Source organism: Lissotriton helveticus, chromosome 7 (genome assembly GCF_964261635.1).
Source record: "Lissotriton helveticus chromosome 7, aLisHel1.1, whole genome shotgun sequence".
Classification (NCBI taxonomy): Eukaryota; Metazoa; Chordata; class Amphibia; order Caudata; family Salamandridae; genus Lissotriton; species Lissotriton helveticus.
In genome coordinates this window covers 429,484,122-429,509,052 of record NC_136068.1, presented here as the reverse complement: position 1 = coordinate 429,509,052, position 24,931 = coordinate 429,484,122, and positions in this window count along the sequence as shown.

The following is a 24,931-nucleotide window of genomic DNA, read 5'->3' as shown; positions in this document are numbered from 1 at the left end:
CGGCCATGTTTGATTTTAACCACCTCGCAATTGTGGCAGAGGAAACAGGTTTGAGTGACTTTTATAAAGCAATCAACAATTGAGTACAAACTTCAGATTGCAAAGCACGAGTACATTCCTCGTAAGCTTTTAAATATTGAACCACACACAATTTAACATTAGCAGGAAATGCATTATACTCTATACAACGAGAAAGGTTTTCGTTCTGCCGCTGATGGTAAAGGAAAAACCTTCCGGATTAAATACTCTACCATCTAAGTCCAGATCTCTAACATCTGAAGTACATCTACAGGCGGATAAACATAAGAGCATAGCCAGTTTACCTGACAACTGTTTCCTGGACAAATGATAATTGTCCGGCTATCTTTCAAAGAGAGCCAGGACCAATGACACATCCAACAAAAATTAATACTTAGCCTTGGGAGGGTTAGCCACCCGGATACCCTTAAGAAGTTTACAAACCACTGGGTGCATACCTACTGGCTTACCATCCACCTGGGTATGGCCCGAAGAAATGGCCGATCAAAAAGTATTCACCGATCTGTAAGACAAACCAGCCGAAGCTCTGTCAGACAGAAAATTCACAACGTGGGATAATTCTGACCCCACGGTATCCACGTGCCATTCCAAGCACCAACGCACCCAGCAGCGCCATGCTGATGAATATCTTTTCTTGGTGGAAGGAGCCCAAGCCAGTTGTATGAAAATTAAAGCTGTGTCCAAAATGCCTGGCAATTCTCACTGTTGCCTGAAAGTCTCCAGACCAACAGGGACAACTGCCTCGACATTATCATCGGGTGCAGTTTGTCACAACCTGCCAAACGCGCCTGCAATGACTACCTCTCCCAGAATGCCCGGAAGAGGGGGAGGGGCCGAGGGTTCATAGTCTCACATAGCGCAGACAGGCGCTGTACGTGATTCCTCATCTGCACCTTGGCGTTTTGACGCTCTTGGGATTCCCGTATGAGCTGTGTTGTTTGGGGCCTCAGTTTTGACGTTCTCGGCGGAGACGTGTGTGGGAGCCTCAAGTATATTTCGGAAGTTCGGCAGCTGCCAAACTGAATCAGGAAGTTTTCTGCTAGCGGCTGCAGCGGCAATTAACATTACGTGTCCTCGGCGGAGGCGTGTCTAAGTCCTGTGGAGCATTGGAAACACTCAGTTTTTCTGTTTAAGCCTTTTTCTCTTTTGCGGTGGCATCAAAGAAGGATTTGTTGTGTCGTGGCTGAAACTCAACCAAAAGCCGCATTCATGTTTTTCTTTCCTCTTGTTTGGATAATCAGTGGCCTGAGTACCGTTTGATTCGCGGACAACAGGAAATCTGTATTCGCATTTCCCTTTGGATATTTCTGGATTACAGGGGGTGGAAAGACTACGACCTGGTAAGCCTCCTTGGAGGTTATAACTTTGTTCTTGTATTCTTGGATGTTTATTCTTTTGCGCTTTTGAGACTTTGCCTGGGAGCAACTAAATATTCGAGCTTTGGATTATTCTTTGGTGCAAGACTTTGGTGACTTCAACCACTCCTTTATCCTTTTATTCAAGACCCCCTTGGTTCTTTTCTTCGGTTACTGGAGAGGGGGTTTTCTTTTGGGGTTTTGAAAGACTGGGAAGGGTAGGTATGTGTGATGATGCCTGAATTACGTATGATGGAACCAGAAGATTATGTGGATAACTAACTGTGGAATTGTATTGTAGGAAGCAGTGTATATGTAGAGAGAAGTATCTATACATCATTGCAGAGAGTCGGGTTCACCTCATGCCAGTTGGTATAGGTAGGTGTTCTACTAGCGAGAGATTAATGAGAGTAGAGAGTGATATCTATGTATAATGTTTGTTTCTTTTCTCATTTCAGTTATCCCTTCCGTTCCAGTCCCTTCCTTTCCTTTCCTTTTTTCCCTCGCTTGATTACCTCTATGCTCTGTGTATCATTAGCTAGCAAGAGTGTGGGGAAATCAGGAGGTGGACCCCTTTGAGCATCACCCTGATCCTGAGGAGGCGACAATCGTGACACAGTTCTCCATGAGGGCCCTAGAGCAGGGGTACTCATAGTACGGCCCACGGGACGCTGGTGGCCCGCCTGGCCTTCACTGGCGGCCCGCGGACCTCTTTGCTATACGAGTCATACACATACTCGTGTATGTGTAGGAGTTCCTACCTGGAAACAGAGAAGATGGCTGCACACAGGAGCATACGTAGTGAATACGTATTAAATAGGTATTCACAACGTTTGCTCCTGCGATCATCTTCTCTGTTTATGCTTGCCTCTGATTGGCCTGAGCTTCTGAGACGTCACACACGGCGCTGTAACTAGTGCTGTTACAGCTGACTTTTAAAGGACCTTTTAAGAAGCTTCCTGTGTCCGTGGTGACGACGTCGACATCCTCGCAGCCCGCAGGCCCGGAGAATCTTCACAGTCTGCAGCCATAAAATCTTCAGCATTACTTTTGTTGCAGGTACGTGAACCGCGGGCAGTACTATGGGTTGTAACTGAATTTTAAATGTATTTTGCTGAAACATCCCATTTCCGGCTTGGAGGGAAGGAATGCCCGCTTCTGATGTGTAAAGGTCATACTGTCGAGGGCACTGAAATACAACCGGCAGTTGCATAATGTGGCGGATGCATCATGGAAGGTTATATCTGGCTGTAAGTAAAAAGCAAATGTCTAGAATAGAGCCCCACAGCTCCTGGAAACTGTTTGCTTGTAGCTCGTCAAACATTCGGCAGTACAGTCATGGTGCAGTATTTAGTTTAGGACTAACTTCCTCTGAAAACTACTGTTTGTGAATAGGAAAAACAGATATTTATGCAAAGAACGTCTTAGCCCCGACCCCAAGTTTATGCACATCCCTCAGTTGCTTGCCAGCTAGTTTAGCCCTAAATATAAATGTCAAGCCACACATACCTTCGTTATCCTCAATGTGCACTGGCTCTGCTGTTTGGGGGGCATATGTGTGTTTGTTTTTCTATGCCAGCCAATTGCCAAATGATTTGCTGACTGATATGTCCTCAAATGGCAGACAGCATTAAGAATAGGAGCATATTATGTTGTTCAATGTCTGCAGTGCGGAAAATTCTAATGCGCCTGCCATATGCAACTGAATATTAGATTAACTTCTACTCTTTTTCATGTTGAAATATTGAAATCATAATTGAGAATAGATATGGCATTTTTAGTGGTTAATAGCCCTTTCCTCATTCCTACCATGAAAAGGACATTGATGCATTACCTTTGTTTCCCTGCAAATGCATTTTGAAAACCCTGCTACATTGCAAAACAATTGCTTTAGCTCTGCTGATGTAGGAGACAGTTATCTGAAGAGGTTTGTATTTCTGTGACTGATGTTCTGTCCCTGAAAAACAGCGAGTTTTTACCAAAATGCAAGAAGTGACTGCAAATGTTGCAGAGTGAAAATGTCTGTTGTCATGAGTCATCCAGAACTGTCTGTGGCATGATCTTTTCTAGAACAACAAACTGCAGTCTTACACCCGTGTTTGCCAGAGGACCTGTTTGTTAGCATTAATGTGAGCAAGCATGGATGATGTATGGTGAGAATTTTTTACTTGGAAGTCGTGCGTGTTGTGTCTTGTACTCTCAAGTCCAGGGCTTTAAGGGGGATGAAAAAAAAACTAAGGGGTCCATAAAAGGGGCGTGGCCTATGTCTTTCCATCTCTGTCTCTGCAGCATAACAGAATGCAAAATTGCCTGCTTTAATGCTTCTTCTCGTCCCAAAGCCTCTTCTCTGCCTGAGGCCCCGTCTTCGCCACTTGGATTCGGCCACCAGAAGCTCCATCACCACATCTGCCTCCATCTCCACGACCAGCTTGATTTCCATCACCCTGCAACACCAGCTCCACCCACAGGTTGATCTTCGCACCCGGAGAGGTAAGCACAGGATCCTATTTTAGTAGGCAATGTGATGGTCTCATCTGTTTATCCAATTGTCTCTTCCTTACTTCCCCTGACTCTATCACCCTGCGCCTTTTCTCAAGACTCTCATCATCTCTTTCTCGCCACCTGTCTCACATGCCATTGTAATAATGTTAGATCAAAACAGGAACTCACATATGATAATTGGGAGTGGTGTCACAGACATTACTTGCAGTGATATTAGTGAGCTGCTGCTGTGTTACAATATTGAAAACACTGTTACTAGTCATGATTATAAAATGTAAAACATTTAGAATGTAGGCGAGTGCACCTGTGCATTTTCATTGACTGGGCCAAAGTCGGCAGCAAGCTCTCAATTCATTGCAATCTTTTCTTTGTGAAGTGAATTGCCCTTGATTGATGGGTGCATTTTGGTTGATCCTGTTTTAAGGTAGCTTTGTGCGTGACCTTGAATGTTTTATGGATTAAAGTCCTGGCAGCTTTGCCTTGCATCCTGGTTTTTACTTTCAGCTAGCTGGAGATATTTAAGAATGCAGCAAATCAGCTGGCATAGAGGGCAAAGTTGAGCTACAATATTTTGATAAAATTGTCAGATTAAGCAGCAGATGATTTATTATGTGTCAAATATGGCAGGGCCATATTATTGTGGAAAACATTTGCAAAGTAGGGTATTTTCCCATTCATGTTTAAACTGCTCTTGTAGAAAAAGGGATGAGAAGTACTGATGACAGAAACTGCATGTGACGGATACAAATGGCTTGTGAATCCACTTTTAAGCGTAATTGGAACATTTCGGTGATTGGGAACATATTCCACTTTGTGAATGTATTTTAATGTCAAGAACTAATATTAAACCGTAAATAAACATGTCTATACATTGGTTGAAATACATAACGTAATAAGCTGTAACTGGGCAATGAAATGCGAAACAAATACTAAAAATTGGGATCTTTTGCTCTTTCTGGCCACACCTGACTCTGCCCACTGGCCCAATCTTCTGGTTATTCCCACCCGCTGATTCTCCGCCCGCTCTACTAACCCCCACCTGAAACCTCCCCTCCCATTGCCCATCCCATCTCTACAGGCCTGACCATTGTATCTGAGCCTTTCAGATTCCTTTAGTTTGACAGCTGCTCCAGACCAAATAGCACTGTCCAGATTAGCTCCTTCCATATGTGTTTCTACTCTGTATCCTTGTACTGTGTGCATGCCATTTATTTCAAATTCCTATAGAGTGAATTTCCTGCATAAACCACTGGCTTTAGGAAAGCCTCCTGTTTTTCATGTACAGGTTTACCCATTAGTTTGTATGTTTAAACAAAACATTACTTTGGTGTTGCTCACAGATCTGTGCGAGAAGTGGTGTTGGTCCATCGGTCGTGACGTGGTGTCTGTCCAGCGGTCGTGACGCAATGTCAGTCCATCGGTCGTGGGGCGTGTCGCTCCATTGGTCGTGGGGTGGTGTCGGTCCTTGGTCGTCCGGTGGAAAATCATATTCCTGGTCCTTGTTACTTGTTGCATCGTAACAAACTAGCCGGAGAGCTCCGCAATGGCCTACAGTCCAGTTTCCAAGCCTTGCAAACGATCCAGAGCGATACAGAGAGAACACAGGACGTTCCAGGAAGCATGGGAAGAAGAGTACTCGTGGAGAAGTGTGGCTCGATGGTTAGAGCGGCAGACCCTGATGCAGAGGTCTGGCCCGGGACCAGGGTTCAATTCCTGCCTCGGCTGGCCTCAGCTGGTCTCGGTGGATCTTGGGCTCATAATTCCCCCGGACCTGATTTCTCGCCTCGGTGCCTACTCTAAGCATGGGTCCCACGCTGCAACTCTGGGCAATAGCTTGCTTAGTCTCCACAAAGGCCCCCTACAGCGCTGGGGATGCCTGGTTGCACCCTGGGGATGCCCAGGAGTGGACGTTTCACGGGGAAAAACCAGGAAGGGTTCCCTAGCGGTATGAGTACAGCGCCAGGACACTCCGTAGTATCAGTGCGCTTTACAAATACGTCTACATTTACATTTACATTTACATTTACTTGTTTGTAGAATGTCCAAAAGAAAAAGCCACCTGTTTGCTTTGCAAAGAGAAAGTAAATGTTCTTAAGAGGTATAACCTGGAACGGCACTGCAAAACGCGACACTCTGGATACACTGCAAACTTCCCACTGAACTCAAAACTGCGTTCTGCAAAAGTGGCATCGTTGAAGCAAGTTCTTCTTTTCCAGCAGAAGATCTTCCTTTGCCAGATGAAGGAATCTGAGGCTGTAATAGAAGCATCTTTCAAAATATGCTACTTGCTTGCTAAACATAAAAAAAATTCTCAGATGCAGAGTGTAGGAAGGTAGATCCCTGACTATGGTTGCCCGCAACTTTTTTGCCTGGTGTTTTGCTGGTTTTCTGACTTAGTTGACCTGGGGCCCTGCTATTCAGGACCCCAGGCCCACTGCTCTCTCTGTTAAAATGGATTCCATGTACCTTAGGTACATATCTAATTGGATACTGAGTCACCCTATCAGTCCCTGTACAGTGTACCTTAGGTACCCAGGGCATAGGTGTACCCAGGGCCTACCAGGGGCTGCAGCATGTATTATGCCACCCCTGGCTGGCCATCCAAATCTGACACAACTGGCTGCACGACAGCTGGGGCAAGGTGGTGTAATCACCCTTTGCTTTAGATATAGTATACCTATATCTAACCCTAAAATGGACACATGTATTCCTATCAGTCACTCCTATGGCAGGCCTTAACAATCCTGAAGGCAGAGTGCATGGAATAATGTGAAATGGTGCTCTGGCATGAGCTGAGCCCGTTTGCAGCTTGCGGAACCAAGTCCTAATAGCTGTTCCATGATAACGCATACCATATACTCTTAAGTGCATTATAATCCTCGCGGTTAAATACCAACTCTGGTATCGCTTTATCAAAACATGTCAAGTAAGGTGTCATACGAATTGGAATACTAACCCCTCGCCAATTCTGGCGACGGGGTTAGCATTCCACCCTTCTAGAGGGACACGACATGTATGTAATCTGTAACCCCGGTTAAAGTCAGACAGAGCCTTAGCTCCACAAGATGGATGCTGCCACCGAGACACAAGTCTGCCCTCCTGCTGCTGGGAGTCCTCCCAGCCCAGGAGGCAAGGACAAAGGGTTTCCTGCCAGGGGCGGTGCCAGCACCGTCCCAGACAGGATTTTGTGTATCCTAGGTAGGCAGGGCTTTAGAGGAAGGTGACTGCAAGTGGCACCCCGGTGCTCACTGTGCATAGGCCGGCTGGAACCAGTTCCAGGGGCACTCCAGCCCCTGATCTGGGGAAAGCCCGCCAAAGGAGAGGGGTGTAACCACCCCCCTCCTAGTCCCACCCATAGGTCAGGACTTAGTCGCGTGCCAGCCCCTTTTTGCAGGATAACGGTAGGAACTGGCCCCCTTCCAAATTAGATCATCTTTAAATCCTGAAACTACTTTCCACGAAAGGAACTCAAGACTTCTTCCCAAGATTCTCCCTTGTGACTAAGGAGTAGCCACCCTGCAGCAGCAGGCACCAACCAAGCATCGCGGTTTGTTGCCAGTTTCTCCTCCGGATCAAGACTGCTCCAGCACGACGAGAACCGGCTTCCCTGGCACCTCTGACCTCAACCTACATCATCAGCCCAGCTGTGATCCGTGGGTGCGACGAGACCTCGAGGGACCGGCCATCTTCAGAACTGTACGCCGCTTGTCCAGCACGACCACCGAGTGACCCTCGACCGAGTGCTTTGGGGTAAGAGAAGCCCCGACCCTGAGCAGCTCCAGCACCGAAGTTCAGCCCCCCTGCATCCACGAGATCTGCGTGGGGCCCTTCTGCTCTTTGCTGCTCACCGCGTTGTCCAGGTCGCTTGCCCGTTGGCTAGTGGCCCTCTCACGACGCTCCACGACGACAACCACTGCTGGTCTGGTTGCTCCAGACTAGCCCTTGCTTCCCTTCTTCAGAGAAGCACCCTGGACCCTCCTGGTCCACCCAAGACGCCATTTTAGGTCCACCGCGTGGGCCTTGCATTTGCCAAGACTTGTTGCCCAATCCTGGGTCCAGCGACGTCGACAGCAAGTACCTTCGTGGGACCGCTCGCACCTCCATCCTGGTCGCCGACAACGCCTCCTGGTCCGAGAGACTGCAGAGCCCAGCAGCGCCCACTCACCTGGCCTAGGTGACTTCGTCCGGTGCCATCCTGGTGCCCACCTAAATCACTGGCTAGTGATTCAGAACTTGGTCCCCTCTGCTTACAGGTTTCTTCTTCCCTGATCCAGGCTTGGATCACCACGAACTCCTTCACTGGCCGCCTGCCAGCAACTTCTTTCTTCAGGCTCCTGGATCTTCAACGAGGGTTTCCGACGCAACTTGAACCCTATGCAGCCGCAGCCCCTGGGCTAGGTAAACCAAGTACTCCGGTGCTTCAGCATAGTCCAACACTCTAAGTGTTCGGATCCACTCTTGTTTTCGACCCACCTAGTCGGGTTCGCCCGAGAACAGTAACTTTGTCTTTGCTAGCCTCCATAGACTTTTTCCCGCCTTACGCGTGAGAGTTCCCACTCTGCACACGACGTCCACAGGCCTCCTGCTTCTAATCTAAGGGTTTAGTATTGTAGGCCTAGCGTTTCTAAAGTCTATGAGAATAGTTACTTACCTGCTAGTAATTCGCATTCCACTTTTGTAATATATGGTTTTTCGTGCCCCTCGGGCATTTGTGTAAATTGTGCGACTTAAAGTATTTTCTTAAGAGTTTTGTTGTGTGCTTAGCTCCCTGTCTCATAAAGAGCCAGGGTAGTCTTGTTATAAATAAATACACTTTATTTTTGATAACAACTTGTGTGGTGTCCTTTCACTTGGTGTTCAAGGGGTAATGTGATGGTAAAACAGCTGGCTTAACACGCCCTCTAGAGTCTTAGCCTTAGACTGCTCGTATCCATGCTACTAGGATAGCTGGTCTATAAGGTTGACTTACAACCAATCATCAATAAGGGTTGTTTGGACTGATACATAGTGATCACTAGAATAGTGAGCACTGCATATCAGGCCAACTTCTCACATTGGTGAGCAGCGGTTGGGATTTGAGCTTGCTGTTGTTTTTCCACACATATCCTAAGAATATCATTTGAAAGATCACATAAGTACTAAGGTACATATAACTTAGCTTAGAATACTCTGAGTTCTACTGAACCAGCTGTTGTAGCTCCTAGGGCCTAGCACACCCTAAACTACAACTCTAGCAAGGGATCAGTAGGCAAACAAATAGTGTAGGTAAGTGCACCACTTACACCTCACTAGAAAAGCATGTCTAACCATGGAGAGTCCACTGAGACTCCCCTGGTGGTAAGCATTGACCCTCCACAGGTCACTTCAAGATATGCAGCTCTCAGTTTCCAGGAGATGAGACAAGTGTGTACCTCCAGGAAACTGAAACAGGGGTCTAACCCCACCATTCCCTTTCTGATAGGTCTCTTAGAGACATATGATGCTAGGAAAGCATCTCAGGGAGATGGGAATATGCCAGCCTTAGAGGGACACCTTGGTGATCCAGACCTCCTTGGCACTGAAAATGCAGTTGAGGAGGAGGATCTTGAGGAACTCTCTGAGGGTGAGGCAAACAAGGGTCCTGAGTTAGTCAGCAGACTCACTAGGGCCAACTTAGACCTACTTGGGCAAGGATCTGGGGGACCCCCAGTACTGACCCTGATGAGGCCTAACCTTGGAGTTAGGAGAGATAGATCTCTTTCTAGGGACTCCATTAGATCTCTGCACTCTAATGCCTCTTCTCAGAGGAGAAGGAACTCTCCACAAAGGAGATTGACTTCCCCTCAGAGAAGAGAGCATGAAGCAAGGATGAGACAAGCTAAACTGAGGATTGAAAGGGAAGAACTTGCCCTGGCCAAAGAGAAGCTTGCCTTTGCTAGAGAGCAGCAGATGAGTGGGACAGTTCCCACTGGTGGCAGCAATCTCCCAAGAGAAAAAGAGAAGGGTTTAGATACTAAACACCTGACAAAGATAGTGCCCCCCTTTAAACAAGGGGATGACATCCAGAAATGGATGGCTGCTTTGGAGAGGGCCTGCACTGTACAGTGCATCCCCCAAAGTCAGTGGGCAGCTATACTGTGGCTCTCCTTTGATGGCAAAGGTAGAGATAAGCTCCTCACTACTAGAGTTGAGGATGCTAACAATTACCAAGTCCTGAAAAATACACTGGTTGATGGGTTTGGCTTAACCACTGAGCAGTACAGGTTGCTGTTCAGGGATACCCAGAAAACTCAGTCTCAGGATTGGGCTGACTTTGTTGATTGTGCCACTAAGGCTTTGGAAGGCTGGCTACTGGTAGCAAGGTTACTGACTTCACAGGATTGTATAATCTTATTATGAGAGAGCAAGTCTTAAATAATTGTCAGAACCAGTTATTACACCAGCACCTGGTAGACTCTGATCTGACCTCTCCACAAGAATTGGGTAAGAGGGCAGACAAATGGGTCAGAACCAGGATTAGGCCCAAGAACCAAGGTGGTGACCAGAAAAAGGAATCAACCAAGCCTCAAGAGAAGGGTGGGAATAAATCTACAGATCAAACCACATCAGGGCCCCAAAAATCCTCTGAGGGGGGTGGGTCCCAGAATCCTTCCAATGCCCAGAAGAAACCTTATTGTTATCCCTGTAAACAGGTGGGTCATTTGAAAACTGACAGCAGTTGCCCAAAGAACAACAATAAGGAGAACATACCCCCAAGTAACATTCCCAAACCTCCTGTTACTACTAGTAGTAATCCCCCAGGTGGTGGGAAAGCCCCCAAGAATTTGGGTGCATTTACTTTGGGAGTTCCTGGGGACTCTGGCCTAACCAGGTCCCCAAACTTAGATACTCTTGTCTGTGAGACTGGCATGGGGTTTGCCAACTTCACAACTTGTCCCAACACTTTGGGCAAGTACAGACAGGAGCCCCTCATCAATGGTATAAAAGTTGAGGCCTATAGAGATACAGGGGCTAGCATCACTATGGTGACTGAGAGTCTAGTCCCCTCAAGGCAACTTTTACCTGGTGCCACATACCAGGTGACCAATATTGATGGAGTACAGAGAGATCATCCCATGGCAGTGGTCAATCTCAGCTGGGGAGGTGTCACTGGCCACAAGAGAGTGGCAGTGTCACCAAACTTGCCTGTAGATTGCCTACTGGGGAATGATTTAGAGCTCTCAGCCTGGGCTGAAGTAGAGCAAGAAACCCATTCTAAAATGGTAAACTTCCATGGTAAGGTTAGTGGGGCAGTGGTAGCCACAGCCCCAGTCCAAGATGTCCTCCCTGAACAGGTCAGGAGGGCTGTGCCAGTCACAGCCCAATCTCAGACAACTTCCTTCCCAGAACAGGTTGTAAAGGCTGTGATGGTCACAGCCCACACCCAAACTGAGCCCCCTCCTGAAAAGGTTGGGAGAGTTGTGATGGCCACAGCTCAAACTCAGACAGATGGTAGTGTTGTGAAGCCTGAAACTATGGATCACTCCACTCAGACAGAGAGCATTGAGGAGGAAGAGAAATCTCCCTCCCACCAGACTTTAGGAAAGGGTCAGCCTCCTCAGGGAACTGATCTGACCCCTTGTGAAGAAACTGCCACAGAGGTAGTCAGGCCTAGCCTGGCAGAACCCCTGATGTCAGTGGACCCTTCCAAGGTGGGACCCAGTCTGGAGCAGGTAACCTGCCCCTCTCTACCCTGCCTCAGTCAGCCCAGGGCTGTAGAGGTCAGGGAGGCCAGTGGTGGACCCCAAAGGGCCCCCTGTCCAAAAGAACTTCCCAATCAGCAGATTAAGGGCACTGAAGCTAGTAATCCTAGCCAGGTGAAAATAAAACAAACTCCTGAGGGATCCCCCTTAAACCTAGTTAGGGAACTCCCACGGATGGACACTGTTGGGCACAGCCAAACCTGGGACCTGAGGGCCCCAAACCTGACCTGTCCCCCCAGTAAGCCAAATAGAGGGACTCAGCCTCCAGCTTTAGGTAGCCAGAGGTTGACCCTGAGAGCTCAACACAACTCAGTCTTGGAAAGAAAGGCCTCTGTGGTGGATAATGATTGGAGGAAGCTGAGCCCAAAATTAGTGGAGCCTCACTTCAGTACTCCATCTCAGCACCAGCCTTTTACTTTGCCAAAACACACCACAGGTAGAGATTCCCTATGGTGGAGACCCTCAGACACCCTTAGGGTGAGGGATTGCTTAGTGGACCATGAGATAGGGGGTAACCATGCCAGTGCTGGTACTTCCTTATATGGCCACTTAGGCAATATAGGCTTACCTGTCAAGGATAGCCTTTATTTCCTTTCGTTTGGGGGGGGGGGGTTATGTAGGAAGGTAGATCCCTGACTATGGTTGCCCCCAACTTTTTTGCCTGGTGTTTTGCTGGTTTTCTGACTTAGTTGACCTGGGGCCCTGCTATTCAGGACCCCAGGCCCACTGCTCTCTCTGTTAAAATGGATTCCATGTACCTTAGGTACATATCTAATTGGATACTGAGTCACCCTATCAGTCCCTGTACAGTGTACCTTAGGTACCCAGGGCATAGGTGTACCCAGGGCCTACCAGGGGCTGCAGCATGTATTATGCCACCCCTGGCTGGCCATCCAAATCTGACACAACTGGCTGCACGACAGCTGGGGCAAGGTGGTGTAATCACCCTTTGCTTTAGATATAGTATACCTATATCTAACCCTAAAATGGACACATGTATTCCTATCAGTCACTCCTATGGCAGGCCTTAACAATCCTGAAGGCAGAGTGCATGGAATAATGTGAAATGGTGCTCTGGCATGAGCTGAGCCCGTTTGCAGCTTGCGGAACCAAGTCCTAATAGCTGTTCCATGATAACGCATACCATATACTCTTAAGTGCATTATAATCCTCGCGGTTAAATGCCAACTCTGGTATCGCTTTATCAAAACATGTCGAGTAAGGTGTCATACGAATTGGAATACTAACCCCTCGCCAATTCTGGCGACGGGGTTAGCATTCCACCCTTCTAGAGGGACACGACATGTATGTAACCTGTAACACCGGTTAAAGTCAGACAGAGCCTTAGCTCCACAAGATGGATGCTGCCACCGAGACACAAGTCTGCCCTCCTGCTGCTGGGAGTCCTCCCAGCCCAGGAGGCAAGGACAAAGGGTTTCCTGCCAGGGGCGGTGCCAGCACCGTCCCAGACAGGATTTTGTGTATCCTAGGTAGGCAGGGCTTTAGAGGAAGGTGACTGCAAGTGGCACCCCGGTGCTCACTGTGCATAGGCCGGCTGGAACCAGTTCCAGGGGCACTCCAGCCCCTGATCTGGGGAAAGCCCGCCAAAGGAGAGGGGTGTAACCACCCCCTCCTAGTCCCACCCATAGGGCAGGACTTAGTCGCGTGCCAGCCCCTTTTTGCAGGATAAAGGTAGGAACTGGCCCCCTTCCAAATTAGATCATCTTTGAATCCTGAAACTACTTTCCACGAAAGGAACTCAAGACTTCTTCCCAAGATTCTCCCTTGTGACTAAGGAGTAGTCACCCTGCAGCAGCAGGCACCAACCAAGCATCGCGGTTTGTTGCCAGTCTCTCCTCCGGATCAAGACTGCTCCAGCACGACGAGAACCGGCTTCCCTGGCACCTCTGACCTCAACCTACATCATCAGCCCAGCTGTGATCCGTGGGTGCGACGAGACCTCGAGGGACCGGCCATCTTCAGAACTGCACGACGCTTGTCCAGCACGACCACCGAGTGACCCTCGACCGAGTGCTTTGGGGTAAGAGAAGCCCCGACCCTGAGCAGCTCCAGCACCGAAGTTCAGCCCCCCTGCATCTACGAGATCTGCGTGGGGCCCTTCTGCTCTTTGCTGCTCACCGCGTTGTCCAGGTCGCTTGCCCATTGGCTAGTGGCCCTCTCACGACGCTCCACGACGACAACCACTGCTGGTCTGGTTGCTCCAGACTAGCCCTTGCTTCCCTTCTTCAGAGAAGCACCCTGGACCCTCCTGGTCCACCCAAGATGCCATTTTAGGTCCACCGCGTGGGCCTTGCATTTGCCAAGACTTGTTGCCCAATCCTGGGTCCAGCGACGTCGACAGCAAGTACCTTCGTGGGACAGCTCGCACCTCCATCCTGGTCGCCGACAACGCCTCCTGGTCCGAGAGACTGCAGAGCCCAGCAGCGCCCACTCACCTGGCCGAGGTGACTTCGTCCGGTGCCATCCTGGTGCCCACCTAAATCACTGGCTAGTGATTCAGAACTTGGTCCCCTCTGCTTACAGGTTTCTTCTTTCCTGATCCAGGCTTGGATCACCACGAACTCCTTCACTGGCCGCCTGCCAGCAACTTCTTTCTTCAGGCTCCTGGATCTTCAACGAGGGTTTCCGACGCAACTTGAACCCTATGCAGCTGCAGCCCCTGGGCTAGGTAAATCAAGTACTCCGGTGCTTCAGCATAGTCCAACACTCTAAGTGTTCGGATCCACTCATGTTTTCGACCCACCTAGTCGGGTTCGCCCGAGAACAGTAACTTTGTCTTTGCTAGCCTCCATAGACTTTTTCCCGCCTTACGCGTGAGAGTTCCCACTCTGCACACGACGTCCACAGGCCTCCTGCTTCTAATCTAAGGGTTTAGTATTGTAGGCCTAGCGTTTCTAAAGTCTATGAGAATAGTTACTTACCTGCTAGTAATTCGCATTCCACTTTTGTAATATATGGTTTTTCGTGCCCCTCGGGCATTTGTGTAAATTGTGCGACTTAAAGTATTTTCTTAAGAGTTTTGTTGTGTGCTTAGCTCCCTGTCTCATAAAGAGCCAGGGTAGTCTTGTTATAAATAAATACACTTTATTTTTGATAACAACTTGTGTGGTGTCCTTTCACTTGGTGTTCAAGGGGTAATGTGATGGTAAAACAGCTGGCTTAACACGCCCTCTAGAGTCTTAGCCTTAGACTGCTCGTATCCATGCTACTAGGATAGCTGGTCTATAAGGTTGACTTACAACCAATCATCAATAAGGGTTGTTTGGACTGATACATAGTGATCACTAGAATAGTGAGCACTGCATATCAGGCCAACTTCTCACACAGAGCTGGTGAAGCAATGTTTCCTTTCAGCAGCCGAAATTCTTTCTGACAACTACACTAATAAAGCCAGCATTTTAAAGGAAATCGGTGCATTGCAGCTATCGGAGTCCACGTATGCACGCAGAATAGAGGCAATGGGACAAAACGTCCAGGAGCAGGTGATCCAAGCAGTGTGAGAGTCACCGTTCTACAGCATTGCCATGGATGAGTCCACAGACACAGGCGATGTGGGCCAGTTATTAGTTTGGGTGAGGTATCTGGACCAATTGCTTCATCCCAAAGAAGAGCTCCTGTGCCTTCTACCACTGCAAGGGCACACAAGAGGAGAAGATATACTGGACAGAATGTGCAACTACTTTGAAGCACATCATATACCACTGAACACTCTTGTCAGCATAACAACGGATGGGGCTTCTGCCATGGTTTGCCATGACAGAGGCTTCGTATCTATGCTTAAAAAGAAGCTCATAGGACAGACAGTGCTGGACTACCACTGCATTATTAACCAGGAAGTACTGTGTGCAAAATTAAAGCATGGAGAACTGAATAATGTCCTAAAAGTTGCAGTGAAAATTGTTAATTTTATCCGTGCTAAAGCTCTGAACCATAGACTTTTTAAAGCAATGCTGCAGGAATCTGAAGCGGAACATACCGACGTCTTGATGCACACTGAAGTGCGTTGGCTAAGCAAAGGGAAGAATCTGGAGCGGTTCATCACATTGCTTCCTGAAATTGAACTCTTTGTGAACAGTAGGGGCCAATCATTCCCAGAACTAACAGATGTGAAATAGCTTATTATGCTCCATTTTCTTTCAGATATTTTCACACATTTTAATGCTCTCAATTTGACCCTGCAAGGTAAACAGCAGCTTGCGTGCTCCCTCATGAATGGTATTTATGCTTTTGAAAGTAAGCTTGTGCTATTTAAAGAACAACTGGATGATAGTGACTTCACCCACTTCCCAAAACTGTTGGCTGTGATGCAGAGGTTTCCAGATGCACAAGGCATTCTGTCAAACCTAGACCTTGGTGCATGTCTTGAGGACATTTCTGGGGAGATCAAATGACGATTTGCTCAATTCAGAGCCCTCACCCCTCTCTTCAGGCTGGTTGAAAACCCCTGGATGGTGAGTGCACGAAATCTTGATGTTGTTGCCCTTATTGGCATGGAAAGGGCACAAGCCGAAATAGAGCTCATTGACATGCAGCACAATTCAGCCCTCAAAGCATCTTTTTTGCGGCAATCACCAGAAGAATTCAGGAAACTTGTGCCCTCTGACAAGTTTCCTCTTCTTTTTACAGTGGCCCAGAAGGTAATTTGTATGTTTGGGTCAACATATGCTTGCGAATGTTCATTTTCCACAATGGGACTGTTGAAAAGCAAACTCAGAAATAAGCTTACAGACATACATCTGGAGCAGCTCTTAAGGCTTGCTGTTTCCAACTTGGTACCACATTACAGAAAACTCATTGGTGACATGAAATGTAAACTAAGTTCGTAGTGTTTGTCTTTAACGTGCCTGTTTTTGGGACTCTGAAGCCTGTGCGGAATATCCGGTTACAGCAAATTGACATGCAATCCCACTTAAGATTGCTATTGTCTGCTAATAAAAACATGTTATAAACATGTGCTCCGTGTAGTTACAACTGCTTTGGAAATACAGCATTGTCTAGTAATGTTTTGAAACGGCAGTGATTTTTTTCCCCCCTCTAACTCCGCCCCCACGGACCCCGCCACCACCGGTGCGGCCCTCGGCCACAAACCACACTTTCAATTTGGCCCAGAGAGAAAGTTTGTGAGTACCCATGCCCTAGAGCATCGTCTGAGACCAAGGAAGGAGTCGGGATAATCACATGCCATTTCCAATAGAATTGGGAACTAAGGCTTGGATTCCAAAGAGGAGTTACCAACACTACCTCTGCCGATTGATCTGGTTTGCCACCATGATAATGAGAATGAATGGGGGAAACGCATAGTTCAGATTTGCCGACCAGTCCTGTGATAAGGCCTCCATCACTTTCACTAACGCATCTGGCCTCCAACTGAAGAAAAACTCAAACTGACAATTCAACCTGGAGGAAAAAAGGCCTATCGTGCAAGGCCCCAGATCGCCTGTATCCATTAGAAGATACGGGGATGGAGCTGCCATTCGCTGTAGTCCATCAGGCACCTGGAGCTCCAGTCTGCCACAACATTGGACTGACCGCGAATGTACTCCGCTGTCACTATTATCTGATTACCCAGGCAATAGTTCCAGAAGTCTTTGGCTATCTCCACAAACAGGGACGACCTTGTACTCCCCAGCTTGTTTATTTAACTCACTGCAGATATATTGTCCATCCTGAGAAGAGTGCAACAAGACATCTGCTTGGGGGAGAGGGTCCGTATCGCAAAGGACCCCGCCAATAACTCTGGACAGTTGATGTGAAGAGACTATTCTTGGAGAGACCACCATCCGCAGGTGGAGATATGTCCGCAAAGCGCTCCCCAGCCCCACCAGATGGCATCTGACTCTATTATAACTTCTGGGTGGGACCTGAAGAAGGCCCTGCAGTTCCAGGTATCCACGTGTCCCAACCACCAGCAGATTTCTTCCTGTACTTCCTCTGTCAAAGGAATCTGATGAATATAAAACAGACCCTTCTGAAGATACTGAATTTTAAATTGCTGGAAAGCCCGGTAATGAAGTGGACCCCGGAAAATGGCTTGGAAAAGGATGCCAAAAGACCCACCAAATGGGCAAATGGCTTGGAAAAGGATGCCAACAGACCCACAAAATGGGCAATCCACCCTATAGTAACCACCTGTCACAAGAGAACTGAATTCAGTTCCTTCTTCAGGTCACGCAATTTCATTTTGGGAAGCTAAAGACGTGTCGACTGGGAGTCAATAACAAACCTTAGGAAGTCTACTGGGACGGACAAAGAATCGATTTGGATCCATTGATGATGAAACCCAAATCTTTCAAGAGAGATATTGACATCTGTAAATGAAGATTGGCCATGGAGTGGGATTGGGCCATGATGAGAAAATCGTACAAGTATACAACATGCGTATTCCCTGCTCCCTGAGATGGGCTATCACAGGCTGCATCATCGTGGTGAAACACCATGGTGCCGAAGACAGCCCAAAAGAAAGGACCAAATATTCCAACCACCTGTTCCTCCACCGGAATTGAAGAAATCGCCACTGAGGAGGACAGACGCGAATGGTTAGATATGCATCCCTGTGGTCCAGCCGGACTATTCAATCCCCTTTCCATGATTGGTCTTTTAATAGATGGATGACCTTCATCTTTAAGTGTTTATACACTATGAAGTGATTGAAATCTCTAAAATTCAAAACCAGTCTGAGACCATCGCCCCATTTCTGAACCAAGAATCTTTGTCTGGTGTAGTAGAATGTGCCACCCCCGGTGGAGTCCCAATTGTAGGAGAGTAGGGTCTGCAATCCTATGATCACCCAGATTTTTGCTTTTTGCTTCACTGGTTTACGACTTTCCCTGGCTGAGGGCCTGCTAATCAGACCCACAGCCTAGCTGTTCTCTCTATTCCAAATTGTACCCAGGTACTGAATTGGCACTGGGCCCTCTCTTGTGTCCCTGTAACCAGGGCAGAGGTGTACCCAGAGGTCTCCCAGGGGCTGCAGCATGTATTATGCCACCCCTGAGCTGACTAACTAAAACAGACACAACTGGCTGCTTGACAGCTGGGGCAAGGTGGTGTACACACCCTTTGCTTTAGATATAGTATTCCTATATCTAACCCTAAAATGGACACATATATTCCTATCAGTCACTCCTATGGCAGGCCTTATCAACCCTGAAGGCAGAGTGCTTGGAATAATGTGAGATGGTGCTCTGGCATGAGCTGAGCCCGTTTGCAGCTTGCGGAACCAAGTCCTAATAGCTGTTCCATGATAACGCATACCATATACTCTTAAGTGCATTATAATCCTCGCGGTTATATGCCAACTCTGGTATCGCTTTATCAAAACATGTCGAGTAAGGTGTCATACGAATTGGAATACTAACCCCTCGCCAATTCTGGCGACGGGGTTAGCATTCCACCCTTCTAGAGGGACACGACATGTATGTAGCTGTAATCCCGGTTAAAGTCAACTCAAGCCTCAGCTCCACAAAATGGATGCTGCCACCGAGACACAAGTCTGCCCTCCTGCTGCTGGGTGTCCTTCCAGCAACGGAGGCCTGGACAAAGGGTTTCCTGTCAGGGGCGGTGCCAGCACCATCCCAGACAGGGTTTTGTGTATCCCAGGTAGGCAGGGCTTTAGAGGAAGGTGACTGCAAGTGGCACCCCGGTGCTCACTGTGCATAGGCCGGCTTGAACCAGTTCCAGGGGCACTCCAGCCCTGATCTGGGGAAAAGCCCGCCAAAGGAGAGGGGTGTAACCACCCCCCTCCTAGTCCCACCCATAGGGCAGGACTTAGTCGCGTGCCAGCCCCCTTTCCCAGGATAAAGGTAGGAGCAGGCCCCCTTCCAAATTAGATCATCTTTGAATCCTGAACTGACTTTCCACGAAAGGAACTCAAGACTCTTCCCAAGATTTCTCCCTTGTGACTAAGGGGTAGTCACCCTGCAGCAGCAGGCACCACCCAAGCATCGCGGTCTGCTGTAAGTCTCTCCTCCGGATCAAGACTGCCCAGCTCGACGAGAACCGGCTCTACCTGCATCATCAGCCCAGCTGAGATTCGTGGGTGTGACGAGACCTCGAGGGACCGGCCATCTTCAAGACTGCACGACGCTTGTCCAGCACAACCACCGAGTGACCCTCGCCTAAGTGCTTTGGGGTCCGAGAAGCCCCAACCCTGAGCAGCTCCAGCACCGAAGTTCAGCCCCCTTGCATCCACGAGAACTGCGTGGGGCCCTTCTGCTCTTTGCTGCTCACCGCGTTGTCCAGGTCACTCTCCCGCTGGCTAGTGGCCCTTTTGACGACGAACCACGATGACAACACTGCTGGTCTGGTTGCTCCAGACTGGCCCTTGCTCCCCTCCAACAGAGGAGCACCCTGGACCCTCCTGGTCCACTCCAGACGCCATTTTAAGTCCACCGCGTGGGCTTGCATTTGCCAAGAGTTGTTGCCCCAATCCTGGGTCCAGCAACGTCGACAGCAGATACCACCGTGGGACAGCTCGCCCCTCCATCCTGGTCGCCGACAACGCCTCCTGGTCCGAGAGACTGCAGAGCCCAGCGTCGCCCACTCACCTGGTCGAGGTGACTTCGTACGGTGCCATCCTGGTGCCCACCTAATCACTGGCTAGTGATTCAGAACTTGGTCCCCTCTGCTTACAGGTACCCATCTTCATCGATCCAGGCTTGGATCACCACGAACTTCTTCACTGGTCGCCTGCCAGCAACTTCTTTCTTCAGGCTCCATAGACTGCAACGAGGATCTCCGACGTCTTTTCAGCCCTATGCAGCCGCAGCCCCTGGGCTAGGTAACCTGAGCATTTCGGTGCTCCAGCATAGTTTAACTATCTAAGTGTCAGGATCCTTTGTCGTTTCAGCTCTACCTAGTCGGGTTCGCCCGAGAACACTAACTTTGCTTTTACTAGCCTCCATAGACTTTTTCCCGCCTTACGCTTGAGAGTTCCCACTCTGCACACGACGTCCCTAGGCCTCCTGCTTGTAATCTAAAGGTTCAGTAGTCCAGTCCTAGCGATCCTAAAGCCTATGAGAATAGTTACTTACCTGCTAGTAATTCGCATTCCACTTTTGTAGTATGTGGTTTTTCGTGCCCCTCGGGCATTTGTGTAAATTGTGCGACTTTAAGTATTTCTTTAAGAGTTTTGTTGTGTGCTTAGCTCCCTGTCTCATAAAGAGCCAGGGTAGTCTTGTTATAAATAAATATACTTTATTTTTCATAACAACTTGTGTGGTGTCCTTTCACTTGGTGTTCAAGGGGTAAATGTGATGGTAAAACAGCTGGCTTAACACGCCCTCTAGAGTTTAGCCTAAAGACTGCACGTGTCAATGCTACTAGGATAGCTGGTCTATCAGGTTGACTTACAACCAAACATCAATAAGGGTTGTTTGGACTGATACAAAGTGGCTGGAGGTTGTGCTTCACGGACCCTTGTTTCCGGATTTCTGTTCTCTACCCCACTGCTCGCCGGACCCGCTCCGCTGGAGAAGTCGTCGGGGAACTTGTGCTGCAGCTGTGTTGCCTGAGGAGTGTTGGGGCATTTAAGCAGAGCTGCCTTGCGGAGCACTGCGTGGAGGCTCTTATCTTTCCTGATTGTCGCCGTTGGATTACCGCGAGGGAAACTCTACGCCTTGCAGGACCCGCTGCGCGGGTCCCGCTGCGCCTGTACCCACTGAGGGGCTCGTGTGGGGAGCTGAAAACTTCCTGGACCTTTTGCACACCGGCAGGGCTGCGAGCAGCCTAGCAGGGGCTCCATTGCCCAGGAGTCCCTGCGTGTCACACCTGTGGCCGCTCTCCCTGCCGGCCACGCCCCCCGCCTGCTTAAAAGTGCACAAGATCTACTAGCAAGTGGAAAACCTTGCCTTGCGGAGCACTGTGTGGAGGCTCTTATCTTTCCTGATTGTCGCCGTTGGATTACCACGAGGGAAACTCTACGCCTTGCAGGACCCGCTGCGCGGGTCCCGCTGCGCCTGTACCCACTGAGGGGCTCGTGTGGGGAGCTGAAAACTTCCTGGACCTTTTGCACACCGGCAGGGCTGCGAGCAGCCTAGCAGGGGCTCCATTGCCCAGGAGTCCCTGCGTGTCACACCTGTGGCCGCTCTCCCTGCCGGCCATGCCCCCTGCCCTGCCCCAGCCCTATTTCAAAGATAGAAGTTACCGCGGCGCGGTAGCGAGCGGGAGCGACCGGGGCGAAGACCGGGCAAAGAGCGGGCCGTTTGAGGCCGTTCGAGACCGTGAGAGACTGGACTGGGCCACTCTATATACATCAGGTTCTTCCTTTATACCTATCTCTGGACATATTAATTTATCGTCACACTCTTGGGTGCCCTTGAGCCACATTGCCCATTATGAGCAAAATGGAGACAAGGAGCAAAGCTAGCCTGGCAGCTAACGGCCTCAGTACAACTGCCCCAAATCAAGGCAAAATTGATAACTATTTTACGAGGGCAGGTTCCCTTTTGATAGATGATATTACCCTCCTGGAAAGACGAATCTCGCAGGAAATAGATTGGGTCAGGAGATCATCGATGGGCGTCATAGCAATGGCAAAAACTCCTGAGGACAGGCGGGTCACAGATAACTCAAAGCTTGGTGCTAGTGGAGGGGTACAGCGAACCACTAGTGTTGATTTCTCCGAAGGAACACTAAGCGATCTAGATGATACGAGCCTTCTTTCACTCCCTCTAACACAAATCACCCAACCACCAGACACTACAGAAATGGGGGAGGATACTGATTTAATCATCCAAAGCCCCATCTCTCTGAGGGAAGAATTTGCCCAAACTACAGCTGCTACCCCAAAAGTACTAGGGTTATCTAGTACAGATCGAGGGCTAAGGGAGGGTGCCATTCAAAAGAAGAAAACTGGGAAACAGAGTACCAAGGAAAGAAAGGGAAAAAAAATGGAGCTACAGGTAGGGTCAACACACAATACTACTAGCATAGATCATAATTCCCAGGATAGAACATCGCCTGCGTTATTAATTGACCCTACCCAGGAACCGCCTAGCGACACCCTCACTGATCCGCCACCTCCTTCCATTGAACATAATTCTGAGACAGCTGAAGAGGACATAACATTAGCTGACATAGGACACCTCCTCAAGTCAATTATAAGCCCTTTGGAAGCTCGCCTGATAAAAATGGAGGCGAGATTAATTAAAATTGAGAAGACTGCCTTACAAGTTATGGAGGGTTGGAAATCGGGGGCCCCTCACCTCACACCCTCCATCATTGATCCAAAACATAACAACAATTTGGGTCCCCCTAAACCTGCAAAAGACAATAGGCAGGAACAACAACTGTTATGGCTAAAAATATTATATTAAATAGCAACCAACTATCAAAATCAAAAGCTAAATCGGCAATTCCAGTGACTTCTGGAGGTGCCCCCAACAAACAACTCCCTATCTCGCAACAACAACCACAGATAGCTAATGATAATACGCAGCCTAATTTACAACGTAAAAGTCCCCCCAAACCCCTGTTGAATACCAATCAAAATCCATCTGATTTGAACAATCCAATGGTAAAACCACTAAGATCAGTCACTGTCAATCTCCCACCTGAGGTTGCTCAATACACTGTTATTTTAGTTGGGGTCCCCGAATTAAAATCAGACTCATATGAGACAGGGGAGTCACTAAAAAACAAAGTAATCAATTGGCTCTCAACACACAGACCGCTTCCTAGAGGTAAGACCAGCGATATCCGCATGGTAAGAAGAGTCTCGTGGGTAGGTAGGAGACCTAAAACAATTAGTGGTGACTGTATACAAGTGAGTTTTAAAGAACCAGGAACAGTCTCATTCATCTGCAGTTCTTTTCTGGAGGATGAAGGAAGCACCATTTACCCAGTCCCTCTTTCGTTTTTTTAGCCACCTAACGACCATGTAAATAATGTACAGAGGAGAGGATATCAACAGGACTCACCGGGAAATTGGGAGGGTAACCAGGGAAGGAGGAGAATCCCCTTTATTCAATCACGAATACCCCATATCCATCCAGCTACATATAGCGACTTCCAGGGATGGGAAACTGCGAAGAGGAATGGGAAGGGGTGCATTTGATAGAGAGGAGCCATGGCCCCCAAGATTCCATCAGCCACCACCATTTCTATCACTGTCTAACCGTTATGACTGTCTAGAAATGGTGGACTGACAGCTGGACTCTGTGGTAGGGGCAAAAGAGATTCCATCAGGGTCTGACCAAGGTAACCACGTCCCCCGTAAATTCAGAGAGGAGAAATCCACTAATGGGGCCCCAGATCAAACCTATAAGTTAAATAAAAGGGAAATTATCCTAGAAGCCCCATTGATGGATGAAGGGCAAATATACAGTGCCCTACGTTCAGACCATACTAGCCCAAGGGCTAGCCAAATTGGCACACAGCCAGCCCCGCAAATCTTAAAATTGCTCTCGTGGAATGTAGCCGGCCTCATCAACAAAATAGATTCGGATTCATGGGCTGAGTTAATACATCCAAAAAGTGTTTGTCTCTTCCAAGAGACCTGGACAAGGGATGAAACTGCCTCTATGGGATTTCAGACCTTTTCAATCCCCGCTCTATGGGGGGGGAGAGGCCGTCCATCTGGGGGTCTAGCAACCTGGGTTGCCTCGGACCTAGGAGGTGCAGCCTCAAGATATCCAGTAGACTCAGAAGATATACTGGCCGTCCTACTTGAATGGCCAGGTTCATTTAAATTATTAGTTATAAACATCTATTCCAGGCCAGTTCAAATAGCGGCCACTTCCAAAACTATAGAATCACTGTCGTCCATTCTAGAAACCATCCCTGGGGATATGTCTTACCTAATAGAGGGGGACTTCAATTCACACTTTGAGCCACTACCTGGTGTACTTGATGGACCCTCCCTAGAGGAGGATTCAAGTTGGCAGGTCCCTCAGACTGAAGCACCCCCTCCTAGAGCTTGGACACCTTTGGCCGTCCAAATAAACACCCTAAATCTCACCTATGGTTTGAGAGCCTGCAACGGCCGCATTAGGTCTGACATCCCGTCCAAATGTACATTTAATAAAGTAGGGAGGCAATCCAGACTAGATTACTTCCTGGTACAAATGCTGGCATGGAAAAGGGTATTGGATTTTAAAATAATAGATAGGTATGACAGTGATCATAACGCCTTGGAATTAGACTACGCCATCCCTTCTCCGGGGGAGACGGAGTTATGTGCCCAGGAATCGATAGGAGGACACCTCTTGGAGAATAACAGGAGACGGATAAGATGGGAAAGGCTCGCATCCAGTGGAGAGAAGCTAGCCGCCCTTTATGATGGGATTATTCCTA